This window comes from Entelurus aequoreus, linkage group LG11 (genome assembly GCF_033978785.1).
Source record: "Entelurus aequoreus isolate RoL-2023_Sb linkage group LG11, RoL_Eaeq_v1.1, whole genome shotgun sequence".
Lineage (NCBI taxonomy): Eukaryota > Metazoa > Chordata > Actinopteri > Syngnathiformes > Syngnathidae > Entelurus > Entelurus aequoreus.
This window is the reverse complement of record NC_084741.1, coordinates 9,037,920-9,057,703: the sequence shown is the minus strand read 5'-3', so window position 1 is coordinate 9,057,703 and position 19,784 is coordinate 9,037,920. Positions and strand designations below refer to the sequence as shown.

General features: G+C 36.7%; 1 protein-coding gene across 1 annotated transcript in view; it reads left to right on the top strand.

Annotated features, from left to right (window-relative positions):
* Positions 1–6,330: 6,330 nt before the first annotated feature.
* Positions 6,331–19,784, top strand: part of thrap3a (thyroid hormone receptor associated protein 3a) — a 30,139-nt gene continuing 16,685 nt past the window's right edge. The window contains exon 1 of the mRNA XM_062062394.1: positions 6,331–6,459. The gene's annotated coding sequence lies outside the window, so the exon portion shown is untranslated. The remainder of the gene's footprint in view (positions 6,460–19,784) is intronic.

The following is a 19,784-nucleotide window of genomic DNA, read 5'->3' as shown; positions in this document are numbered from 1 at the left end:
AAACGAGAAGATAAGAAATCCAAGAAGCAAGCTTTGGGTCACTCTTGACTAAACGCCAACATTCAGGGTCTCTTTCAAATACTGTTAAATATGTTAAGTATATTTAAGTACTACTGCTTCATAGTTCTCCATTTTATCGGACTTCTTCAGGGTTTATCTCCTGAAGCCATTAGCCCTCAATTAACGTCAACAGATCGGTCTGAGATGCCTCGATGAAAAGACTGAATGTGAGCTAAGCAAATCCCCTGTCAGTGTCAATAGTTCTCCATTTTATTTTATTCACTTAGGGACCGTGCTTTAAAAACCCCAGTATTAGATTATTAACTTTTATTAGGATTGAAAGACTATCGTCGCTACAGCTGAGCCACCGTGTTGGCCTCTGTGTAGTGCAGACGTAACATAAACATAATATTAAGAACATTCCAGAGGAAGGAAAATAAAGTGCATCTGAACTCTATGCCCTGCACTAAATAGAGACATTAAAAAAGAAGCGGGCCAAGAAAAGAAGATAAGAAATCCCAGAAGCAAGCTTTGGCTGACTCTTGACTAGACGTAAACATTTATAATCCCTTTCAAATACTGCTAAATATAATTAGTGTATTTAGGTACCACTGCTCCATAATTCTCTATTTATTGGACTTCTTCAGGGTTAATCTCCTGAAGCCCTCAGCCCTCAACTAACGTCAACAAATAGGTCTGAGATGCCTCGATGAAAAGACTGAATGTGAGCTAAGCAAATCCTTTGTCAATATCAGCACTATTTAAAGATGGATGACAACATCTATTCTGGGCATTCTAGAAAATCCTTTAATAATTGCCATGAATCACTGAAAAGAGCACTTCCTGCTATTATAGTACCTCACGTACAGCAGTAACTCAAAATGTACAAAGCCCAGTCTGAGGACTGTCCCAAGTGAGGCCCACAGCTTGTTATTTACAGGCCTGTGGGATATTAACCATAAGCTTGAAAAAACATCAAATATTGCATCACCAAAATAATGAAACCTTACAGTTTTACAAAAAGTACATCCGATTTGTTGGACGGTAGATAACTTTTTAAAGCTGAAATTTGAGTCATTGGCCATGAGGCCCCAAGGGAGAAACATATCTAAACTGTCTTTGACTCCATCGCTCCGAGTGAAAAATGTGGGCGTCGTTTTTTACTTTGAGCTTAAGGCAAGGCAAGGCAAGGCAAGGCAACTTTATTTGTATAGCGCTTTTCATACACAAGGCAGACTCAAAGTGCTTCACAGACAACAAAGTGAAATGAAAGAAAATAAAAGCAAAATTAAAATGCAGACAATAAAAATAAAAACAGTGCAGACGTTAAAAGTTAAAAGATTAAAAGATTTAGCTGAAAGCTAAGGTGAACATAAAAGTCTTCAGTCTAATTTTAAAAGTAGTGAGAGTTGGGGAGAGTCTGACATCTTCAGGAAGTTTATTCCAGCTATGTGTTGCATAGTGACTGAATGATGATCTCCCTTGATTTGAGTTTACTCTTGGAACCGCTAACAGATTGGTCTCAGAAGATCTTAGTGATCTAGAGGGCGTATATAGTGGGAGCTTAGTTTTATACCAGCACATTAAATATATCAATATTTTTTTAAATATTATTATTTTAATAATATTTCCATGGCAACATGGGGACCCTAATGCATGCTTTTATTAGCAGTCCTGCAGACAGCTGTAATGCCCTGCTTTCAGGTCGTCCTAAAATGAGTATTGCACCTTTACAACTACTCCAAAATTCAGCTGAAGGTGTCCTGACGAAGACCAGAAGGCAGGCCCACATTACACCAGTTTTAAAATTGCTGCATTGGCTCCCCGTGTGTTTCAGGGTTGATTTGATGGTTCTTCTTATGGTTTACAAATGCCTTTATGGTATTGGGCCTTCTTATCCTTGGAACCCTTCCGGACCCTGAGATCCTTTATTCTTAATCATAGTTTTTACTATTTGAACACATTTTATTATTTTTGCTTTCCAGCATTTCCAGATTTGTTTTAAATGTATGCATCCATTTTTGAGCCTTTAAAAAAAAAAATCATATTATGCAAATTACTCGATGACCTCATGGTGACTACGTCCATAACCACGCTCCCACGGCCACAGGTATCTTGTCAGTTCAGGGGAAACCCTGTAAGTGTGCGCGAGTTGGCTTCGCCGTCTACTTGGTAAACAAACTACACTGTCGCGCTTTTGGCTAGCAGGAGCCATTGATAGAGACCGTGCTAAGGGGAAGCCAGAATCTGGAGACGCTGTCACAAATCTTTTGCTTAGGAACACGTAATCGTTGACAATTTGGCACTGTTCAACTTGTACTACCTAAAAAGAAACATGTAAACCAGGGGTGTCTAAAGTGTCTGAAGCTTATTTTTTTACTGGCCCTCAGTTATATCTAATTATAACATTCATTATCACACTGCAAAAACTGAAATCTAATTAAGATGAAATATCTCAAATAAGGGTGATATTTGCTTATTTTCTGTCTGATAAGATAATTCTTCTCACTAAGCAGATTTGATGTTAGAGTGTTTTACTTGTTTTAAGTGTTTTGGTCCTAAATGATCTCAGTAAGATATTACAGCTTGTTGCTGAGATGTTATGAGCTATATTGAGTAAAACATGCTTGAAACTAGAATATCAAGTGTTGCAAAGCTGTGTCATCAACACTCACAAGTATAAAACTACTTTTTTAAAGTCATCATTTCTTATTTCAAGCATGAAAAAAAAAAATCAGGACTTTAACACAATTGTGTCTCATAATTAAAACAAATGACAGCCAAATGGACTTTGCTGTTTTATTTTCAATGCAACAATAGAACATAGGTACTCATATAGTAGTACAGTTGGCACAGTACAGTAAACTGACAGTTAATATTTAAACATTTGCCATTTCAAACTGAAATAGTTCATGCACATTCAGATAAATTCCTCAAAATTACAATACAAAAAATGTTGGCCGGGGGCCGGGATGTATATATGCGCACTAATTGACTGAAAGAGCACGCACTTGGCGTGATGATGTCATGTTGTCCATGGAAAAATGCATTTTTAGACCATATGATTTGCCTGAGCGGCTAGGAGACCCCGAGAGTAACAAGCGCTTGCCTTGTTGTCTTTCCATTAAGAACAATAAATTAGTTTTTAGTATAAGTTTGCTGCTTTCAAGCAATTTAGCGGTCGATCTACGTTCCCATCCTCACCTATGGTCATGAGCTTTGGGTTATGACCGAAAGGACAAGATCACGGGTACAAGCGGCCGAAATGAGTTTCCTCCGCCGGGTGGTGGGTCTCTCCCTTAGAGATAGGGTGAGAAGCTCTGTCATCCGGGAGGAGCTCAAAGTGAAGCCGCTGCTCCTCCACATGGAGAGGAGCCAGATGAGGTGGTTCAGGCATCTGGTCAGGATGCCACCCGAACGCCTCCCTAGGGAGGTGTTTAGGGCACGTCCGACCGGTAGGAGGCCACGGGGAAGACCCAGGACACGTTGGGAAGACTATGTCTCCCGGCTGGCCTGGGAACGCCTCGGGATCCCCCGGGAAGAGCTGGACGAAGTGGCTGGGGAGAGGGAAGTCTGGGTTTCCCTGCTTAGGCTGCTGCCCCCGCGACCCGACCCGGATAAGCGGAAGAAGATGGCTGGATGGATTTCAAGAAATGTAATGCCGAGCGCATATCATTATGTCAAGATAATGGCACTAGCATTTACTTCATTTAAGAACATTTTTCAACATATTGAGCAAAAAGGTCTCTTTTTTTTCTATCAAGAAAAGTGCACTTGTTATTAGTGAGAATATACTTATTTTAAGGTATTTTGGGTTCGTTGAGGTTAGCTAATTTGACTTGTTTTGGAAAGTCTTGACAAGCCAAATGTTCTTCTTCTATTGGCAGATCATTTTGCTTAGTTCAAATAAAATACCCCTCATTTTTATTTTTTTTTCTGACTTTTTGCAGTGCACTAAGCTATATTATATTGTACACTAATGTGTTTGTCCCCTATAAAGCAAAGCTTATGCAGCTTATAAAATAGCATATTGACTTATATTCCCCCATATTTCATGCACAAAACGTACCACAGTGGCCCATGCATCTGTCAATCGGTGAGGATGTGGAACTGTTGCATCCTTGATACTAGACATTGTAGGGTCTGCGGAGAAAAAGCTGGTTCTATCGTTGTCATCACGCACAACAACAGCAGTTCCAACTTCGAACAATTCATTTTGCAACATTGAGGCATATTTTGATGTGTTTATTTTTGACCTTCCACTGTATATTTGGAGTTAGCGTCATATTGCAGTGACTCATGATGATAACAAGGGCTCCTTCTTGAATGTATGCACTGCTTGAAGCGATGTCGTCGTTAGTATCCCACAACTGCAGTCAATTAACAGCTATGCTTTCATCTGTCTGTACAGGAAGAGTGTTAGTTTAAGCCGCAAGCAGAGCACACAAAAAATAGCTTACGGCTCTCTGGCTTCCTGACCTTTTTTTTGTGAGCAACTGAAAGGCTTTAGGTTAATTAAAGTCTTTAATAACCTACATGTGTTGATTGAGATAAAACTGACTTTTTTTCTTATTACTTACCTAGTGTACCGGTAAACATGACTGAGTGTAGTAGGCAAGGGCAAGGCAAGTTTATTTATAAAGCACAACAATTGGCACACGAGGCAATTCAAAGTTCTTTACAGAAAATTAAATGGCAAAATTAAAAAAATATGAATTATAAAATAATCATAATAAAAAGTGCCTTAAAAATACCACTATTATAGTGTTACAGTTTGACCAATAGCATGAATTAGGGTTGTACAGTTTACCAGTACTAGTATAGTATCACGATACCAAGGTTTCTCATTGTCCCATTGGGTTGAGTTTTTCCTTGCCCTGATGTGGGACCTGAGCCGAGGATGTCGTTGTGGCTTGTGCAGCCCTTTGAGACACTCGTGATTTAGGGCTATATAAATAAACATTGATTGATTGATTGATTGAACAAAAAAATTAAGTTTCTTACAAGTATTATTATCACTGCAGGACGAGGAATAGCTAATCATGCTTCACTACACACCGTTGGAGGATACAATAGCTCACCGGTGTCACAATGTAAACAAATGCCATGGCTGGATCTAAAACTGACATCCACTGTAATGATACCAAGTACAAGACCGTATCTAGTCGATACTACTATGATTACATCAATATTTTTTATCGTCACAAAATCTCTTTTTAAAAAAAATTCATATTATGTTTATAAACTCAGTAAATACGTCCCTGGACACATGAGAACTTAAATTCTGACCAATGTATGATCCTGTAACTACTTGGTATCGGATCGATACCTAAATTTGTGGTATCATCCAAAACTAATGTAAAGTATCAAAGAAGAGAAGAATAAGTGATTATTACATTTTAACAGAAGTGTAGATATAACCTGTTGAAACAGAAAATAAGCAGATATTAACAGTAAATGAACAAGTAGATTAATAATCATTTTTACAGCTTGTCCCTCATAATTTTGACTAAACAATAGAATGATAAATGACACAATAAGTTACTGCATACGTCAGCAGACTAATTAGGAGCCTTTGTTTGCTTAAAAGAGAAGTTGTTTGTATGTTCACTATTTTATTTAAGGACAAATTTGTTCTTTGATTGCAATAATAAACATATGTTTAATGTACCCTAAGATTTTTTGTTAAAATAAAGCCAATAATGCAATTGTTTTGTGGTCCCCTTTATTTAGAAAAGTATCGACATACAATTTGGTACCAGTACCAAATTATTTGTATCGAGACAACCCTAGTATGAATACTACTATAGCTTAATAACATAATGATAATATATCCTATACATTTCATCCAGACAATTAGATATGGACATTGTGTTGTCTACAGACCATTAAAATAGCAGCCAGACCGGTTAAGGGTTAAACTCATTTCAAAGTCAAGTTATTCAGCTCAAATTTCGAGAACTTCACAGCTATGGTCGGTTACATGGGATATTTACACATTCTGAAAGCATTGTTTGAGACTTTTCTGCACACATTATCACGTTGGAATGTGCAGCATTGTGTCATAAACAAAGATTGGGAACACATTATTAGGAAGTTAAACAGGTTTTAAGCACTTTTGGTGGCGCAAAGACTTAGCAAAAGAAAGTTTGCAGTGCTGGAAAGGCGGCCCGCCTAGGCCGCGCCTCCTTCCCGCCTTGCTGCTGTGCACACGCACACACACACACACACACACACACACACACACACACACACACACACACACACACACACACACACACACACACACACACACACACACACACACACACACACACACACACACACAGAATGGCACACTCACGCACGTGCTGCCAAAAGTCAGACAGGCGTTCATGCAGACAAGCAGACCATTTCAACTATTGAGGATCTTTGGTGGACCAATGTGACAGGACCACCTTAGACTTAAGACGCTGACTGGTAAGTTCTGGATCTTCTCTGAAAGAACACTTTTTATTGCTCTGGGGTGATTTGGAGAAAAATGTGTGGGAAATGTAATTATAGTCGCATCATTTGTGGCAATATAGCAGCCGTGCAGCAACACTCTGTGGTTTTTTCTGGGATTTATTTCTAAAGTGTTGTGTTTAGGAGTGAGGATGTGGAGTGTACTTGAACACAATGGATGCTCACATGAGGGTTTACAAGGTGACTTGTTTTTTTTTCCCCAAACAGGAAAGTTGTTCTCTGTTTATCGCGCTGTGGACCCACAGCAGACATATGAGCACATTGCCAAATATACTGGCAAGACATGTCTTTGCATCTGGTTTTAACAGGACAAAGTATTTAAGGAGTCCTGGGATATAAAAAGTATGTCCTGTTGGGAAGAGGGATCATCCCTGATCAACCCCAGCTGTTCACTACTGTACCACGCATTTAGAGATGTGTCTCTATTCACATATTTTGGCAGTCTTGTAGTCTATTCACTGTTCACTACTGTACCACGCATTTAGAGATGTGTCTCTATTCACATATGTTGGCAGTCTTGTAGTCTATTCACTGTTCACTACTGTACCACGCATTTAGAGATGTGTCTCTATTCACATATGTTGGCAGTCTTGTAGTCTATTCACTGTTCACTACTGTACCACGCATTTAGAGATGTGTCTCTATTCACATATGTTGGCAGTCCTGTAGTCTATTCACTGTTCACTACTGTACCACGCATTTAGAGATGTGTCTCTATTCACATATGTTGGCAGTCCTGTAGTCTATTCACTGTTCACTACTGTACCACGCATTTAGAGATGTGTCTCTATTCACATATGTTGGCAGTCCTGTAGTCTATTCACTGTTCACTACTGTACCACACATATAGAGATGTGTCTCTATTCACATATGTTGGCAGTCCTGTAGTCTATTCACTGTTCACTACTGTACCACGCATGTAGAGATGTGTCTGATAGCTAAACATACACAGAGATACCGCGGGATACAAGTGTCCCAGCTAACAAGTTTTTCGGGATACGAGCAGTCTCTCGACTAATAGCTATGCTTTTGTTGTTGACAATGACAAAATTGTTGTTGCTAATTATTACGAGCCTCCCCACCACTAACTGGCGTAGCGGATGTCACAGTGAACCCCGGAAGATCAGACTAAAACATCCGGTCTTACCTGCTAGCAATAGTTTATAGCTAGAGATTGACATAACCATAGCACTAAACTTAGTGTTTCCAGCTATAGGAACAAATAAAATGAGTGTGAAAGATAGTGCTGAAAAGAAGCGGAAGATGTTCATTGAATTTAAGAAACAAATCACCAAAAACAACAACATACTCAATTTAGTGAAGCAGCTGAACTTTAGCATGGCTAGACAGATTGACATAGTCACCATCTTGTGGACAATGTAAAAAATGCAGGTCAGTGTCCATGATCATACATTTTTGTCCTCACAAGCACAGCATTTGTTTATATGACCCAAGCCAAACAACCTTTCCGAGTCATGGTGCAGAAAAAAAAAAATCTACCAGCGCAAAAAGTCAACACACATGGTCACACAACACAACCTGCTCACTGGACATCATAAAAATAATAACGTGCCATCACCATAAAAAAAATATCTAAATTTTACCCATTTAAATCCATTGCAAGGCATGATGGGAAAAATGCAAAACACTCTCCACACTTGTCCATGTTTGACTTTTAGCGTCTTCATATTTCTGATTGATTACAAAGCTTTAAAGAGGTCGTCACGGAAGTAAACAAGGTAGGAGTTGAACTTGTACAGATTCTTAATATTCAGAATATATATATATATATATATATATATATATATATATATATATATATATATATATATATATATATATATATGGTTGTTTTGCATGCAGTCAGTTTTCGGCCCGCGGCCAAATTGTTTTAGCCCAATCCGGCCGCCTAGTCAAAAAGTTTGGGCACCCCTTAACTAAACTGATCAACATTGGTGGGCTTAACAGAAAATCAGCTCGAAGGAAATATCGTGAAAAGTCCAATCTCCAGGGTAAATGCTAGACATTATTATTACATTACATCATAAAACTATATTAAAAGTGTGGTGTTTGTGGGGGCAAGCATGGATTAAACTGATTTAAATTCATTTAAAGGGCGACACTGTTTAACAATACCATTTTTTGAGCTGCATCACAGAACGAAGTCATCTCGTAACCCTCGGTACCACGATACTGTATTTGACCTACATCAGCTGGAAAAGGGGGACGCCCCCTCGCGACCCCGAGAGGGACAAGCGGTAAAAAATGTATGGATTGGATGGATGGCTGGGATTGTTGTCCCCTCCATGACGTCAGAACGGCAATGGCTTACTTTTAGCATCTGTAATGCCCAGAATGTCTCAAAGTGGCCGCCTGCATCCTTCAAGCTTTCTGTATACGGTCTTTGTGAAAATTGGCCTAAGTTCTAAGACAAGACAAGCATATGCACAAGGGTCACAAGCAGAACAAAAATAGCGTAACAAAAAGCTTGTCCAGAATATCACAATTGTACTCATCACAACACATCATACTTGCCAACCCTCCCGTTTTTACCGGGAGACTTCCGGTATTCAGCGCCTCTCCCGATAACCTCCCGGCAGAAATGTTCTCCCGACAAACTCCCGGTATTCAGCCGGAGCTGGAGGCCACGCCCCCTCCAGCTCAATGCGGACCTGAGTGGAGACAGCCTGTTCTCACATCCGCTTTCCCACAATATAAACAGCTTGCCTGCCCAATGACGTCATAACTGTAGAATGAGCGAGGACGAGTTCTTGGTTTCTTATGTGGGTTTATTGTTAGGCAGTTTCATTAACGTCCTCCCAGCGCGGTAACAACACACAACAACAGCAGTCACGTTTAGTCTACCGTAAAGCAGTTCGTCTGCCGTACACAGCAATGTTGTGACACTCTTAAACAGGACAATACTGCCATCTACTGGATAGCCTCCAGAACACTGAAATTCAAGTATTTCTTTTATTTATATGTATAATAAAATAAATATATATATATATATATATATATATATATATATATATATATATATATATATATATATATATATATATATATATATATATATATAGTTAGAATTCACTGAAAGTCAAGTATTTCATACATATATATGTGTATATATATATATATATATACCGTATTTCCTTGAATTGGCGCCGGGAATATAGTATTCGCCTGCCTAGAATTACAGCCGGGTCAAACTCGTTTCGCAAAATAATTAGCGCATGCTTGGCACTTCCGCCGGGTCAAATATGAGTCATTAAATGACTCCCGCCTCCAGGTGGTAGAGGGCGCTAGTGATCCTTCTTGCGACTACCAGTACTGCAGGAGACAGGTACTGCAGAAGAAGACAACAAGCAGCAAGCATGCAGCAATTGTTTGCTTGCACTTTTAACATGGAGGATTACATATCTAAAATAAAACCGTTTTCTAAACTGGACTTTCAATCGAAGCAGGAGGTAATAATTAAAGGAATATCTCCAGAGACTTTTAAAATAGAAGAAAGATGAGAAAGACTGCCTTTGATCAGAAGCAGCTGCACATGGACCCATCTACAAGTAAAGGTAAGATCATAATAACGTTTTTTTTATTAAATGTGTTTTTAATGATAAGGTATGCGCCGGAGTGAGAAGAGGTTTTAAAATAATTAGAGCATGCTTGCTCATTCCGCATGGTTTTGGTAACCGCAGGAGTGAGAAGAGGTTTTAAATTAATTAGCGCCCCTGCGGCTATTCAAGGAAATACGGTACATATATATGTGTATATATATATATATATATATATATATATATATATATATATATATGAAATACTTGAGTTGGTGAATTCTAGCTTAAATATATTCCCCTCTTAACCACGCCCCCCCCCCCCACCTCCCGGTATCAGAGGTCTCAAGGTTGGCAAGTATGCAACACATCGTTCATGTGTCCGATGGAGTCGCATTACTTAGCAAAGTCTATTCAAAAGAAAGTGTGCATCTTTTTGTGCAAAGTGACATGGCCAACTACTGGCCTGGCATGGATGTTACAGTGTTTTCAGCCATTTTTGCAAGTTTTATCGTAAGCAATTGTGTCAATATACACTAAATTTACACAGCTAGGGGGGTAATAATAAATGGTAAAGTGATAAACTGTGGTAAAACACCTGATGGTTGGAATAGAATAGAATAGAATAGAATGGACTTTATTGTCAATATATTTGCATATAACGAGATTAAGGACTCCAATTTAAGGTGCGGTAGTGGAAACAAATATGAAATAAAAATAAATCACATAAGTAATAGGGATAAAAAATAAGAATTGAAATAAACAGACTACTATCCCATAAAAACAATAAGCAATCCTGTACAATATACAAAAAACTGTACAATATACAGAACAAAACAAGAGTACTGGAGTAATAAAGTAATAACAATCAGTGTTGGACGTATTGCACTCGAAGGGTAATATTGCACGGTAGGGTATTGGGGTAGGATATTGTATAGTATTACCGTTTCGAATTAAAATGATGGTAACACCGTGACTGATAAACACACAATCGGTTCAGTATTTTAACATAAAAGTGTTTGATTGTGAGGCATTAAAAGCCACAAAATGCAAGGGGTCCATCAGACCCACAAACGCTGGCTGAGTAACAACAATATGCACGGAAAATTTCTCTGCCAGTTTCTGCATCCCACAGGGATTCTTCTTTTGTGTTTCTGCACCTGCGCTTCCCACACAAGGTTGCAACATTGTTTGTCAACACTGTCTGCTCTCATTTTCTCGCACATTTGACCCTCTAATGTTCTGTGTACCTACACTCTGTCCTCCTCCTGTCTAGGCCTGCTGTGTGTGTGTGTCGTTTTGTGTGTGTGTGTGTGTGTGTGTGTGTGTGTGTGTGTGTGTGTGTGTGTGTGTGAGTGTGTGTGTGTGTGTGTGTGTGGTACACAGAACATCGATTTCCACACTTCTATTAGCCCCGGTCCAGTGGACCCGGACATCTTATATGTAATATAAATGTGTAGGGGGGTGTATGGTGTGTGCTCATTAAATATGTATTCTGATATATGTTCTTCACAGACAATGAGCCAAAGTCAGTGAGTCTCAGTTTGAAAAATTAATTAATTGTATCATTTTTCTTTTAATAAAAAATGAAAACGGGTCCCACAGACCCGAACACCACACAAGAGCCACTTCACAGCATCCCATTCACGCTGGACTACAAACTACAATCCAAAAGTGGCAACTGTGCATATTAGTAAGAAGCTATAAGTCATTATTGGACGGCGTGTTCTCAAAGATAGACCAAAATAGATGAGCGACTTAAGTTGATGGGTTCCTTCTCGTGTGTAAAAGCGGCGATGACAGGCGTGTTGGAGAGGCGAGTGCCTGTTTGAATTTACACATTCATGTGGATCAAGCGCACGGTAAAGGGGTGTGTGATGTAGCATTAGGAAGGTCTATATCAGGGGTCACCAACGCGGTGCCCGCGGGCACCAGGTAGCCCGTAAGGACCAGATGAGTAGCCCGCTGGCCTGTTCTAAAAATAGCTCAAATAGCAGCACTTACCAGTGAGCTGCCTCTATTTTTTAAATGTTATTTATTTACTAACAAGCTGGCCTCGCTTTGCCCGACATTTTTAATTCTAAGAGAGACAAAACTCAAATAGAATTTGAAAATCCAAGAAAATATTTTAAAGACTTGGTCTTCTTTTGTTTAAATAAATTCATTAATTTTTTTACTTTGCTTCTTATAACTTTCAGAAAGACAATTTTAGAGAAAAAATACAACCTTAAAAATGATTTTAGGATTTTTAAACACATATACCTTTTTACCTTTTAAATTCCTTCCTCTTCTTTCCTGACAATTTAAATCAATGTTCAAGTAAATTTTTTTTTTATTGTAAAGAATAATAAATACATTTTAATTTAATTCTTCATTTTAGCTTCTGTTTTTTCGACAAAGAATATTTGTGAAATAATTCTTCAAACTTATTATGATTAAAATTCTAAAAAATTATTCTGGCAAATCTAGAAAATCTGTAGAATCAAATTTAAATCTTATTTCAAAGTCTTTTGAATTTCTTTTAAAAATTTTGTTCTGGAAAATCTAGAAGAAATAATGATTTGTCTTTGTTAGAAATATAGCTTGGTCCAATGTGTTATATATTCTAACAAAATGTAGATTGGATTTTAACATATTTAAAACATGTCAACAAAATTCTAAAATTAATCTTAATCAGGGAAAATTACTAATGATGTTCCATAAATTTTTTAAAAAATTTTTTCAAAAACATTCGAATTAGCTAGTTTTTCTCTTCTTTTTTTCGGTTGAATTTTGAATTTTAAAGAGTCGAAATTGAAGATAAACTATGTTTCAAAATTTAATTGTCATTTTTTTCATGTGTTCTCCTCTTTTAAACCGTTCAATTAAGTGTAAATATCATTAAGTATTAATAATAACAGAGTTAAAGGTAAATTGAGGAAATTGGCTATTTCCTGCAATTTATTTAAGTGTGTATCAAACTGGTAGCCCTTCGCATTAATCAGTACCCAAGAAGTAGCTCTTGCTTTCAAAAAGGTTGGTGACCCCTGGTCTATATGCAACTGTTCAGAAAGTCAGCAGCAGATGAAAATTCATTTAGCAAAGAATGTTGCATGAAAGTTTTACGCAGGACCTCCTCAGACCTCTCCACAGGATTCAATGAACACTGCAACAACTGAAATCTAAGTAAGATGAAATATCTCAAATAAGGCTGATATTTGCTTATTTTCTGTCTGATAAGATCATTCTTCTCACTAAGCAGATTTTATGTTAGAGTGCAGTGTTTCCCATAAACTGCCAAGATACTTGTGGCGGTGGGGGCGTGGCTATGGGCGTGGTCACCATGACATCAACGAGTAATTTGCATAATTTACTACAATGATTTGATTTTCTCTTAAAAGGCTCAAAAAATGTATACTTACTAATTAATAACAGTTTTGTTTTAAACGTCCATCCATCCATCCATTTTACAATATAATTACAACACTTTATGTACATATTTATATACAGATTTGAACAATAAGTTATTCACTGAAATATATTTATTAATTGTGGTTCTTACAAAAAATATATCTTATAAAATATAAAAGCTAAAATGTCTCTTAAAGCTCTGCCCCTTTAAATAGTGCATACTAAATAATTTAACTTTAGCCTACTACTACAAGCATATTATTTACCAGCAACATAAAGTGAAACAGAGGCAGAGGTGTCCTGCCACAGTCAGTAACAAATAAACAGAAAACAGTAGTGGTGGTAGATAGACACAGAGCTTCATCAAACATCTGATCCACTGAACAAAGAGCTCCAAAAATGTTGAACTTTAGACTGCCATCAGTTTTACTCCCTACACTTAACCATGTGTTTCCTACTGCCTGCAGACTTTGCACCCTTTGTTATATACACATGTGTTTCTAATATAAATACATTTAATAAAGTCAAATACAAATAAGGCAACAAGAGAAGTATCCTACACTTCTCTTTTGTAAAGTAAATGTGAACAGCCAATATGGGCATCTACATCTACTATATGATCATCTACATCTACTATATGATCATCTACATCTACTATATGATCATCTACATCTACTATATGATCATCTACATCTACTATATGATCATCTACATCTACTATATGATCATCTACATCTACATCTACATCAACTATATGATTTGCCTGACAAGCTGGAGAGGACAAAAAAAATAAATACATATATATATATATATATATATATATATATATATATATATATATATATATTTTTTTTTTTTAATTTGTGGCGGACGTAATTCTTTCGTGGCGGGCCGCAACAAATAAATGAATGTGTGGGAAACCCTGGAGTGTTTTACTTGTTTTAAGTGTTTTGGTCCTAAATGATGTCAGTAAGATATTACAGCTTGTTGCTGAGATGTTATGAGCTATATTGAGTAAAACATGCTTGAAACTAGAATATCAAGTGTTGCAAAGCTGTGTCATCAACACTCACAAGTAGAAAACTACTTTTTTAAAGTCATCATTTCTTCTTTCAAGCATGAAAAAAAAAAATCAGGACTTTGACACAATTGCGTCTCATAATTAAAACAGATGACAGCCAAATGGTTGCTGCTTTTTTATTTTCAATGAAACAATAGAAAACACGTACTCATATAGTAGTACAGTTGGCACAGTACAGTAAACTGACAGTTAATATTTAAACATTTAACATGTGACATTTCTAACAATTTTGAACAGAAAAAGTTCATGCACATTCAGATAAATTCTTCAATATTACCACTAAAAACATTTTGTCCGAGGGCCGGGCTGTATATATGCACACTAATTGACTGAAAGAGCACGCACTTGGCGTGATGATGTCATGTTATTGATGGAAAAATGCATTTTTAGAGCATATGATTTGCCTGAGCGGCTAGGAGACCCCGAGAGTAACAAGCGCTTGCCTTGTTGCCTTTCCATTAAGAACAATAAATTAGTTTTTAGTATAAGTTTGCTGCTTTCAAGAAATGTAATGCCGAGTGCATATCATTATGTCAAGATAATGGCACTAGTATTTACTTAATTTAAGAATATTTTTCAACATATTGAGCAAAAAGGTCTCTTTTTTTTCTACCAAGAAAAGTGCACTTGTTATTAGTGAGAATATACTTATTTTAAGCTATTTTTGGGTTCAGCTAATTTGACTTGTTTTGGAAAGTCTTGACCAGCCAAATGTTCTTGTTCTATTGGCAGATAATTTTGCTTAGTTCAAGTAAAATACCCCTCATTTGTATATATTCTTTCTTGTTTTTGAACACTGACTTTTTGCAGTGAATGGAGAGACTACAGGCAGTTGTTTTTCTTTAATAAAGGCGGGCAGGAAGCAGCGTGGCTTATCTCCTCTTGAGTTTCTGTTGTCTGTCCAAACTGCCTGAGTATGCCTTGACAGGTCATGTTGCTGCTATTCCAAAAAAAAAATCAGCAAGCACCCCCCAGTGACAGTTGCTGCGTCTTGAGGGCACATGAGGATGGCAAATGTGATTCCAGCTGCCTGCCCTGATGGCATCTTGGCCCCTTAATGATGGAGAGGACTGTTTGTCCTCTGGCACTTTGAGCTGTGGATCAAGTTGCAAGTCCCATTGTTGATGAGAGCTGCTATTAAGCTCAAATAAAATAAACAAAACAGATGAGGGGGATCTTACAGCTGTTATGGTGTCTTGAAGGAAATTGCACTTTTTGGGGGATTTTGTTTACAATCATTATGAGGGACGAGAACACATCTTTTTTTTAGGATCCTAAAAATTATATTTAAAAAAAAAGCTTGCAAAATGCGGCTTATGGAAGTCATTGATGTAGCCTTCAAAGCCTCTAAAACAACTTAAAAACCCTCCATCGACGTTTTATATACACACGGCAAGTATATATACTGTATATAAAATGTAGTAACAGAACCCTTCATAACAATATGTAATATGTACAATATACACACTGCAAATATATATATAATGTAGTAACAGACACCTTCATAACAATATGTAGTATGTACAATATACACACTGCAAGTATATATATAATGTAGTAACAGACACCTTCATAACAATATGTAATATGTACAATATACACAATGCAAGTATATATATAATGTAGTAACAGACACCTTCATAACAATATGTAATATGTACAATATACACACTGCAAGTATATATATAATGTAGTAACAGACACCTTCATAACAATATGTAATATGTACAATATACACACTGCAAGTATATATATAATGTAGTAACAGACACCTTCATAACAATATGTAATATGTACAATATACACAATGCAAGTATATATATAATGTAGTAATAGACACCTTCATAACAATATGTAATATATACAATATACACACTGCAAGTATATATATAAAATGTAGTAACAGACACTTTCATAACTATATGTAATATGTACAATATACACACTGCAAATATATATATGATGTAGTAACAGACACCTTCATAACAATATGTAGTATGTACAATATACACACTGCAAGTATATATATAATGTAGTAACAGACACCTTCATAACAATATGTAATATGTACAATATACACACTGCAAGTATATATATAATGTAGTAACAGACACCTTCATAACAATATGTAATATGTACAATATACACACTGCAAGTATATATATAATGTAGTAACAGACACCTTCATAACAATATGTAATATGTACAATATACACACTGCAAGTATATATATAATGTAGTAACAGACACCTTCATAACAATATGTAATATGTACAATATACACACTGCGAGTATATATATATAATGTAGTAACAGACACCTTCATAACAATATGTAATATGTACAATATACACACTGCAAGTATATATATAATGTAGTAACAGACACCTTCATAACAATATGTAATATGTACAATATACACACTGCAAGTATATATATATTGTAGTAACAGACACCTTCATAACAATATGTAATATGTACAATATACACACTGCAAGTATATATATAATGTAGTAACAGACACCTTAACAATATGTAATATGTACAATATACACACTGCAAGTATATATATAATGTAGTAACAGACACCTTCATAACAATATGTAATATGTACAATATACACACTGCAAGTATATATATAATGTAGTAACAGACACCTTCATAACAATATTTAGTATGTACAATATACACAATGCAAGTATATATATAATGTAGTAACAGACACATTCATAAAAATATGTAGTATGTACAATATACACACTGCAAGTATATATATAATGTAGTAACAGACACCTTCATAACAATATGTAATATGTACAATATACACACTGCAAGTATATATATAATGTAGTAACAGACACCTTCATAACAATATGTAATATGTACAATATACACACTGCAAGTATATATATAATGTAGTAACAGACACCTTCATAACAATATGTAATATGTACAATATACACACTGCAAGTATATATATAATGTAGTAACAGACACCTTCATAACAATATGTAATATGTACAATATACACTCTGCAAGTATATATATAATGTAGTAACAGACACCTTCATAACAATATGTAATATGTACTATATACACAATGCAAGTATATATATAATGTAGTAACAGACACATTCATATTAATGTAAAATGTTCAATATTTACCGTGTTTTAGTCATTTTATGCATTACTGGAACTTCTTCCCTCAGCGCATTTTATTTCCGTTTCCATAGCAGCGCAGTTCCGACTTTCGACAACAAACGTGTGTTCTTACTTCCGGAAACAAAGGCGAGTGTGTTCTAATCATGGCAGACTTGGTAATAGACAACAAAGACGACCATTTTTAGACAAATGAGGATTCACAAGCGTATCTTTTTGAACCTGAATATACGGAAGATGAACTGCTGCTTATAGAAGCGAGCATGAACAATGTGTAAAACGCTGGAGCAGACGGAAGCCGAGAGAGTGAGTTTGGCGTAACTTGCGGGTATGAACGTGGAACTTGGAGCCAAGCTATGCGGACATAAATGGTGTGCTTACTCAAATTGAACTGGACCAGAACAACAACTGTCCATCGAGTGAGTCACTATAATATTGATCATGATACATGCAGCACGTCAAGCGTGTTATTACAACTACAGTACGTGTATACGAACAAAACATGAAATCTAGGCTAATATTTTACAGATACTGTAATATGATTGCTAATGTTTTCAGTCATTTCAGTATTTTCTTCAAGATTGTGAATGATAAATAGGCAAAATTTCCCCCCAAAAAGTGCACTTCCCCTTTAAGTGTGTTTAGTATTTTTTGTCTATTAGGAACTATTTCAATCTGCAGTATTTTAGTATGTTGTATTGAGATTGTACTGACCTTTTAAAATATACTGGAGTTGATGATGAATCCTTCTTGATAAGTAGTGATCTTTTTTCTTGTATTATCCTACAGCAGTGTTTTTCAACCACAGTGAGATACAATCTGGTGTGCCGTGGGAGATTATCTAATTTCACCAGATTGGGTTAAAACATTTTTTTGCAAACCAGTAATTATAAACTGCAAATGATGTGTTGTTGTTGAGTGTCGGTGCTGTCTAGAGCTTGGCAGAGTAACCGTGTAATACTCTTCCATATCAGCCGGTAGCTAATTGCTATGTAGATGTCGGAAACAGCGGAAGGCAGGGTGCAGGTAAAAAGGTATCTAATGCTTAAACCAAAAATAAACAAAAGGTGAGTGCCCCTAAGAAAAGGCAGTGAAACTTAGGGAAGGCTATGCAGAACGAAACAGGCTACAAAGTAAAGAAAAACAGAATGCTGGACGACAGCAAAGACTTACTGTGGAGCAAAGACGGCGTCCACAATGTACATCCTAACATGACATGACAATCAACAATGTCCCCACAAAGAAGGATAAAAGCAACTGAAATATTTTTGATCGCTAAAACAAAGTAGATGCGGGAAATATCGCTCAAAGGAAGACATGAAACTGCTACAGGAAAATACCAAAACAAGAGAAAAAGCCACCAAAATAGGAGCGCAAGACAAGAACTAAAACACTTCACACAGGAAAACAGCAACAAAACTCAGAACAAGTCAGGGCGTGATGTGACAGGTGGTGACAGTACACCTACTTTGAGACAAGAGCTATAGTGATGCATGCTTGGTTATGGTTTAAAGTCATATCCAACAATTGCGACAACGACTTTTTACTGTCAACTGAGTTTCGTTTTTTTATGATTTCTGCTGGTAGTGTACCTCCCGAGATTTTTTCAACGCAAAAAATGTGCCTTGGCTCAAAAAAGGTTGAAAAAACACTGTCCTACAGTATATTCTCTCTCTCATTTTGCTGGCATGTAGGTTCCGCTGTCCACCAAATTCTGTACAGGCTGAGCTACATTAAGTCAAAGTTGGCTTTTTAATGCAGGTTGTCTTTTATTTCTTGCTGTCATCAATTTGTCATAGTCAAAGTCATTAGCATTATTAGTTCTAATATCAGCGGGAAAGCACAAGTAAAAAGCTATATCCATTAACGGTCCTTACAATGAAATCATGAACAAGCGTGCATGTTTGTGACTAAATCCAGAGTTGACTGATTAAAAGAGCCAAGCACGCTGACGGCGCTCATTTAAGAGGCTAAAATCTCGGTGATTAAGCTTCCGACTGTTCAATGCGTGGTAGGAACAGCTGCAGATGGTTATCAATAGAGACCATCAAAACAGATGCCACGACCCTGGAAGCTATCTTAACTGTAGAGGA